Genomic DNA, 6278 nt, shown 5'->3' on the forward strand with positions numbered 1-6278 from the left:
TTCCCCGGTTTCGCTGCGTCTCCTCGCGCGCTTTCTAGTAAATTGCCTTTTGTACCTGTAAGAAAGTTTACTGGAGTAAGGTAACGAAGTTAACAGATTCATTAGGAAGTTCCTAATGAACATCTGCCCTAATTACTTTTCAGACTGACTGGGCGGCTTATGCCATAACCTGCACCTGAGTTTTTTTTTGCACAACAATAATTAGAGTTAAGTATTGCCTGTAATGCAGCCCTGTGGGGTTCTGTGAACTTCACTGGAGGTAAAGGGCAGGCAGTAAGTGCCGTTTTCAGAGAGCTCTGCTTCGGCCTTCCTTCGCTGTTTTTAAGTTCTCAGCACCTGTAACTCCCGTCCATAGGTTTCAAGTCGGGGTGTAGGCGCATGGGGGTTTTGGTGTAGATTCCGGATCCAAGACCATAAACTGCCTAGTCTATGGAGGGGGTAAAAAAAAAGCTGCATACATCAGGTTGTTGCTGCTCGCCTTTGCGCAGAAAGCCCCACTGCGCACTTAGCAACCACCTGGATTACCTGGCAGGGAGGCACTTAGCCTTGGCTTTGTTGCCGTCTTTACAGGCTGTTAGATTTTTTTGCCACAGTATTTATCAAATTCATGAACATTGCCCTTTAGCAGAGGAACTGTTTCTAGCTGAAAAGAGCCAAGCTTTACCTGTGCCAGCCATGCAGCAAGGAATCACTACCACCTTGAAATGAAACAAAACTTGGACCAAACCATGTCTGGCTTCCTCATTTGAGTAATCCTACTATAATATTTGGCGAGTAAATAACTTTTTTCATAGTAGTCTTTAGCAGGACTTTTAGTCCTTAGCAGTCTTTCCCAGTCATACAATGTGGCCAAGTTGTAATTATTTCGTTTTCATAGCTATGTTTTCTACACTGTAGGAAGCTCATAGGCTGCCTTGAGGTATGTTAGTGAAAAAGTTGATTTTTCATGAACTAAGTTACTGATAAGGACTAATTGAAGTTTAGTAGCCAAGTTGTGCCTCAGGTCATAAGAGTAGTAGATCTACACTCAGATTTGCTAAAGACTTACTTTGTTTTAAATTAAGTTGTTGTATGTTGCAGTTATGGTCACTGAAAGAGTATTAGATCAGTGTAAAGCCTATTAGACAGGAATGAAGTTTTTCTCATGTATGAAAATTCTGTAAGATCAATACCTAATCAGGAGCATCTTTCCTATTACTGACTGCTTTAAGACATAAGTAATGAAAAAGTGGGGATCTGATAAAATCTGAATGTTTCACTGCAGCATGTGGCTCATTCTTGCCTCTGTTCCCTCAGATCTTGGAAAGGTTCACCCAGGTCCTAAGTGTCTTTAATAAAGTTATGAACTTCAGATTAGGCTAGATGCTCAAAGCCTTTAGTCCCTAAAAGTAAGAAGGAATATAGTATACCTTGTTATATGTTAGTTGAATGGTCTGAAAAGTCAGAGCTTTAATTCTGATTTAGAAGTTCCAGGTGAAGGGGGAGGAAAAACAAAACACCAAAAAAAATGGACCAAAACAATCCCTCTCCTGGGATCTTTAACAGCTAAAAGCTGTGAACCCGAGGAGATACTTTAAATGTGGTATCAACATGTCCCTGTGAACGGTAAACTTGGTGATTTCATGTAACAGAGATTAGTGACAGAGCTTTTGTTGGGTGTCCTTGGGTCTTCCCCCCTTCCCCTCTGAGTTATCTTGGTGTTGTTTTCTCCTTCCTTTCTAAATCACACTATTTGTTTTCCTGAAAAGATCTGAGGGTTGGTTTATCACATTTGTTGGTGCAGAGTCACATCACTTTCCAAGCATAGTCCTTGTCTTTTTAGGTCAAAAGGTACTTACTTAAGTGACTTTTTTTATTTTGTAAGCTGGGTAGCAAGGTGAAAACACTTGCTTTGCATCAGTCCTGCTCAAACATGGCTTCCAAGCACTACTTACACAGTGAGGTTGCCTCCCATACTTTCTAAGAATATTGTGCACAATGAAATTTTATAATTGAGGAAAATTGGGCAATTCATACAGTATCCAATTGTTTTAGACTCCTGATAATTTCTTTTGATAAATGGATTACTATGGGAGTTGTGCTCAAAGTCTCTCTTTCTCTTTTATGTATTATACTTTTTGAAGTTTTAAACACAGCATACCAGAAAGCAGCCCTCACTGTCCCCAAGATGCAGTATGTAAAACAACTTATTTACTTAATTTTTGTTTAGTGCCTTTTTTTTTTAATGTAGGGAGGGGGCCCCATAAAACTGTGACTGGCCAGAAATGGGGACACAGATGCACAGTCGTGGTTCCTGCTTTGACTTCAGTTGTCACACTAATAAGTGACTCTGCCATGAGTCTGAGATGTGATGGGTGCCAGGAACTGAAGTCCACTTGCACTCTTTCTCAGATTTACCCTCCCCATTCCCTTCCAGTGATGTCACAGCTGCTCCAGATGGACCTTTTCCCTTACCCTGTCTTTTTCCACTATCTCCTTTTTTCCTGTGGCAAAGATTTATCATTTGTATGTGCAAAATAATTTTTTTCTTTAAACCTGTAAGATGCTTTGAGCTGGTTCAATGCTGGTGTGTCTTTGTTGGTGTTTTTTCTTTTTGAATTACCTAATTTTAAGGAAATTACCTGTGCAGCCGCACAGGGTTCATATAACTCTATCACTGTTGCCCCATTCATGTCCTCTTGTATTGCCCTTCCAAAACAACCCTCCTGAGCTCTTTGATGAGCTGCAACCAAACTTGTGAGGAGAATTTTACTTCTAAAAGCAAAACAGACAGCAACAAAAAATATCCTTTGTGGTGTCTTGAAGAGGGTATGGCAAAAGGGAAGAAGCACCTTACTTTCCATCAAAAGGAAGATAGAGCTTCTCCCTGAAACTTTAATTTCTGGGATGATAATGTCGCAGGAACTGGTTTTGCTACTGTTCTGTTTATCTTGGCTTGTTTCAGTGTACATTGCCAGGGCACACTGTACCTGTTCTCCTGGGTGGTGTGAGAGCTCTTGGGCCATGAGCCGCATATCTTGACCTACTCTGTATGGAGTTTCACATTCCTTCACTGCTACTGACAGCAATCTGTGAATCAGCCATGCATGTCCCACACATCCATCCAAATTCTGCCCCCAGTCTTCCTTGTCTATGAAAATAATGAGCAAAGAACAATTTGTTTTAGAAGCATTTAGACAGGAAGCATTTTTCAACAGACCAACAGTAATTAAAGAAGGTCATGTGCTGCTTTGCTTACATTAGATGCTTCTCCCAACCATGGTTATTTTATACACCTGCCATGGTTCTATGGCTTGTTTGCCCTCTCAAATGTCTTTCTGGGTTTTTTTTTAGTTATCTTTGAGAGAAACAGCCTTCTTTTTCAAGCTGTTCTCCCCTTTCTTTTATTTTTTTTTACAGTACACCACTCCAGTAAGCTTTTGCAAAGTAAATATCCCTGAGGCACATCAACATACAGAGCTCAGGATATTTATAATATAGTGCTCACTCAGTCATGGGATCCAGTGCTTGTGTTAGTAGGGCTATGCCTGCCTTATTTTTGTTTGTTTGTTTGGGGGTGGATTTTGTTTATCTTGTTTGTTTTTTTGGTGGGTAGGAGCAGAGCAGGGAAGAGATACCTAGCAAGTTCTTTCTACTCTGTTTTTCCCACCTTGACTTACTGCTTTGTAACACCTTACACTGGCCATATTTTCAAAGTTCTCTCACCACGCAGAAAGTTGCAATAAATGGTAAGGAGAAGGCACAGTTAATTTTCCAAAGTTAACATTTCTGCAGCTCTCTAGCTTTGGCTGGCTCAACATGAAACATCCCAGCTTCAGTTGGGCTGCTCTGGATAGCAGTCCACTGTGCTACACAGAGGACAGCTAGCTTAATAGATCTTTAGATTCTGATCAGTTGAACAAAGGTGCATAATTTTTTTCTCTTTCTAAGCTTTGCTTTCATCTGTGAGGCTAGATCCCTATCACATAGACCCAGCTGATTCAGAATGAATGGCTGTACATTAGTCCCCTGTGTTAGGGAAGAAGGCTAAAAGCAGAAGCAGGCAGCTCCATAAGTGAAGCACCAGACTGAAAATGATGATAGGTATGCCAACTAGCTCATGAATCAGCACTTACCTAATTAACTCTGTGTCCTTCCCCTCTTTTTGAGCTTTTTTCTGCAGGGCTTCCCCCCACCTGTTGTTAATGTATCAGTTTACCAGCCTGCCACACCTGTCCTTCCACTGGGGTTTAGCTCACGGGGTTCTTTTTAAGTCATTAGTAGCCAGGCAACCATCAACATTAGCATTGACACGGGAATATTTATTTGGCTATTTGTTCTCTTTCCACTTGTCTGGCAGGACAGAAACAACTTAGCAATGATTCATAACCCTTGTCATCCAAAGTCCACTCATTATATACAAATTCATAAAACCTAAACCAGAAAGTAGGCCTTCATGTGAAACTAAGAATCGTCTGAAACTTGATTAGTCAAGAGACAGACATCTCTGATGAAATATGAATGGTAAATTTTGCTTAGTGAGTGCTGTGACAAGATGGAGTTCATGTAGGAAATACATTTTTGGAGTCCAATACAATAATTACTTTATTTTGTATTAATCTTTGGGCCAGGCACTTAGAACTATAAAATACTTCATTCATAGCACAAGTAGACCAGGCTCTGAAAGACCAGATCTTCCCAACCTCTATTAAAACAAAAAACAACGACAACAACAAAACACTCAGATAAAACTTGTGCTTCTGAAAGATCTGCAGTATACAGCTAAATTTTCAAAATTGAACTAGTGGTAATATGCAAAAAGAACCATTAATTATAGTACTGCAAGAAGGTAAGGAAATGACAATTTAGCAGGACTTGGGATCAGTTCCAGAAATACTGGTGTGAATATGCTGTTTGCTACGATTGCTGCTAGAACCAAAGCAGTTGTGTGGATAAGTTCCATACATAGTTGTTATTTAAACATGCATGTTTAAGTACCTGGAGGATATGGCCATTTGTGTACACTGCTGGGCTTGACAAGCTGCACTGGCTGGAAAGGACTGTTTTCCTTTAAGCAAGGAGGCACACCCAGTTTCAACTCTGTGTCACCTTCAGACAGTGTGGCTCATCTTAAAAGTTCAAACCACTACTTTGTAAAGCATATTTATGTTAATGTCGAATACTTACTGCCATTACTCATTGTTTGGCAAACAGTCATGATTTTTGTATTCATCATGGCTGGACTTCTGATGTGAACCATGTAGAAATGATGTTTGGGAAAGGGATCTTCTGCATGGAGGAAGGCAAAAACTAAGCACTTGCTTGGACCTGTTTGCTAAATAACTTTTTTAGTACATAGAATTTGTGCTTTACACAAAGGGGTATCTTTCCCAGACTGTATTTCTTGAGGGTTTTATTTCAGATATTGGTTATTTTCACTATTCTCTACATAGACTTCTACCTTTGTCAGATTAAACTCCTTTTTTGATTTAGAGATGAGGTAACTGAGAGGCATTTTAAAAACTTCTACTTTTAGTCTCATGTGAAGGGTGAGACAGTACAGATGTTATAATTTACACCATCACAATCAGAAGTTAACTATTTCTTAATTACATTATAAGCATATCTTGGCTTATTAATTTTTGCTACACATGCTGTAAATGCTTTAAAGCCAGTAATCTAAAATTACTTCTCGTGGGTCTTACAATAATGCATTTTTCATAGTTCTATTTCTCTAAGGTATCTAGTCTTATTTGTAAGGTTATCTTTTGACACTTGTTTCTAGTTCCATTTCTCTCTCAACCATGTCTGTCCTATTCTATGGCATTTCTAAGTCAGCATTTCTTATCTTAAAGTCTTCATACAGATGCACACTATGTGAGCTTTCTGTCAAGCTTGGAGAATTTTCTATAAATCCATTTCCCACACTACCCATCAGTTTTATGGCAGCTTGATTACAATTAAGAGTTTGAGTCTGCAAATGAACACAAACTAGCTGAGTGTCCTCATCCCCTGGTGCAGGAGATATAAAGAGCTACATTTTCCAAAAAGTGAGATGTTAATTCCTTCTTATTGGAGCCATATGCTTGAACAGGTGAGCACATCCTGAAAACAGACTCCTCTATCCATAAGAAGCCTCTTATCAAACCTGTCACACTTGCAGGCACACTGGAGGTTATACAGATACCTTGGTCTGTCAGTGCCTTGTCCTGTCAGGGCCCAGGGCTGGTTTTCCTTCCTATAAACAATAGTGCCTGGGGACCTGGAATGGAGGGAAACATCTCTTACACTTTTTCTCT

Source organism: Geospiza fortis, unplaced genomic scaffold (genome assembly GCF_000277835.1).
Source record: "Geospiza fortis unplaced genomic scaffold, GeoFor_1.0 scaffold1194, whole genome shotgun sequence".
In the NCBI taxonomy this organism is placed as follows: Eukaryota; Metazoa; Chordata; class Aves; order Passeriformes; family Thraupidae; genus Geospiza; species Geospiza fortis.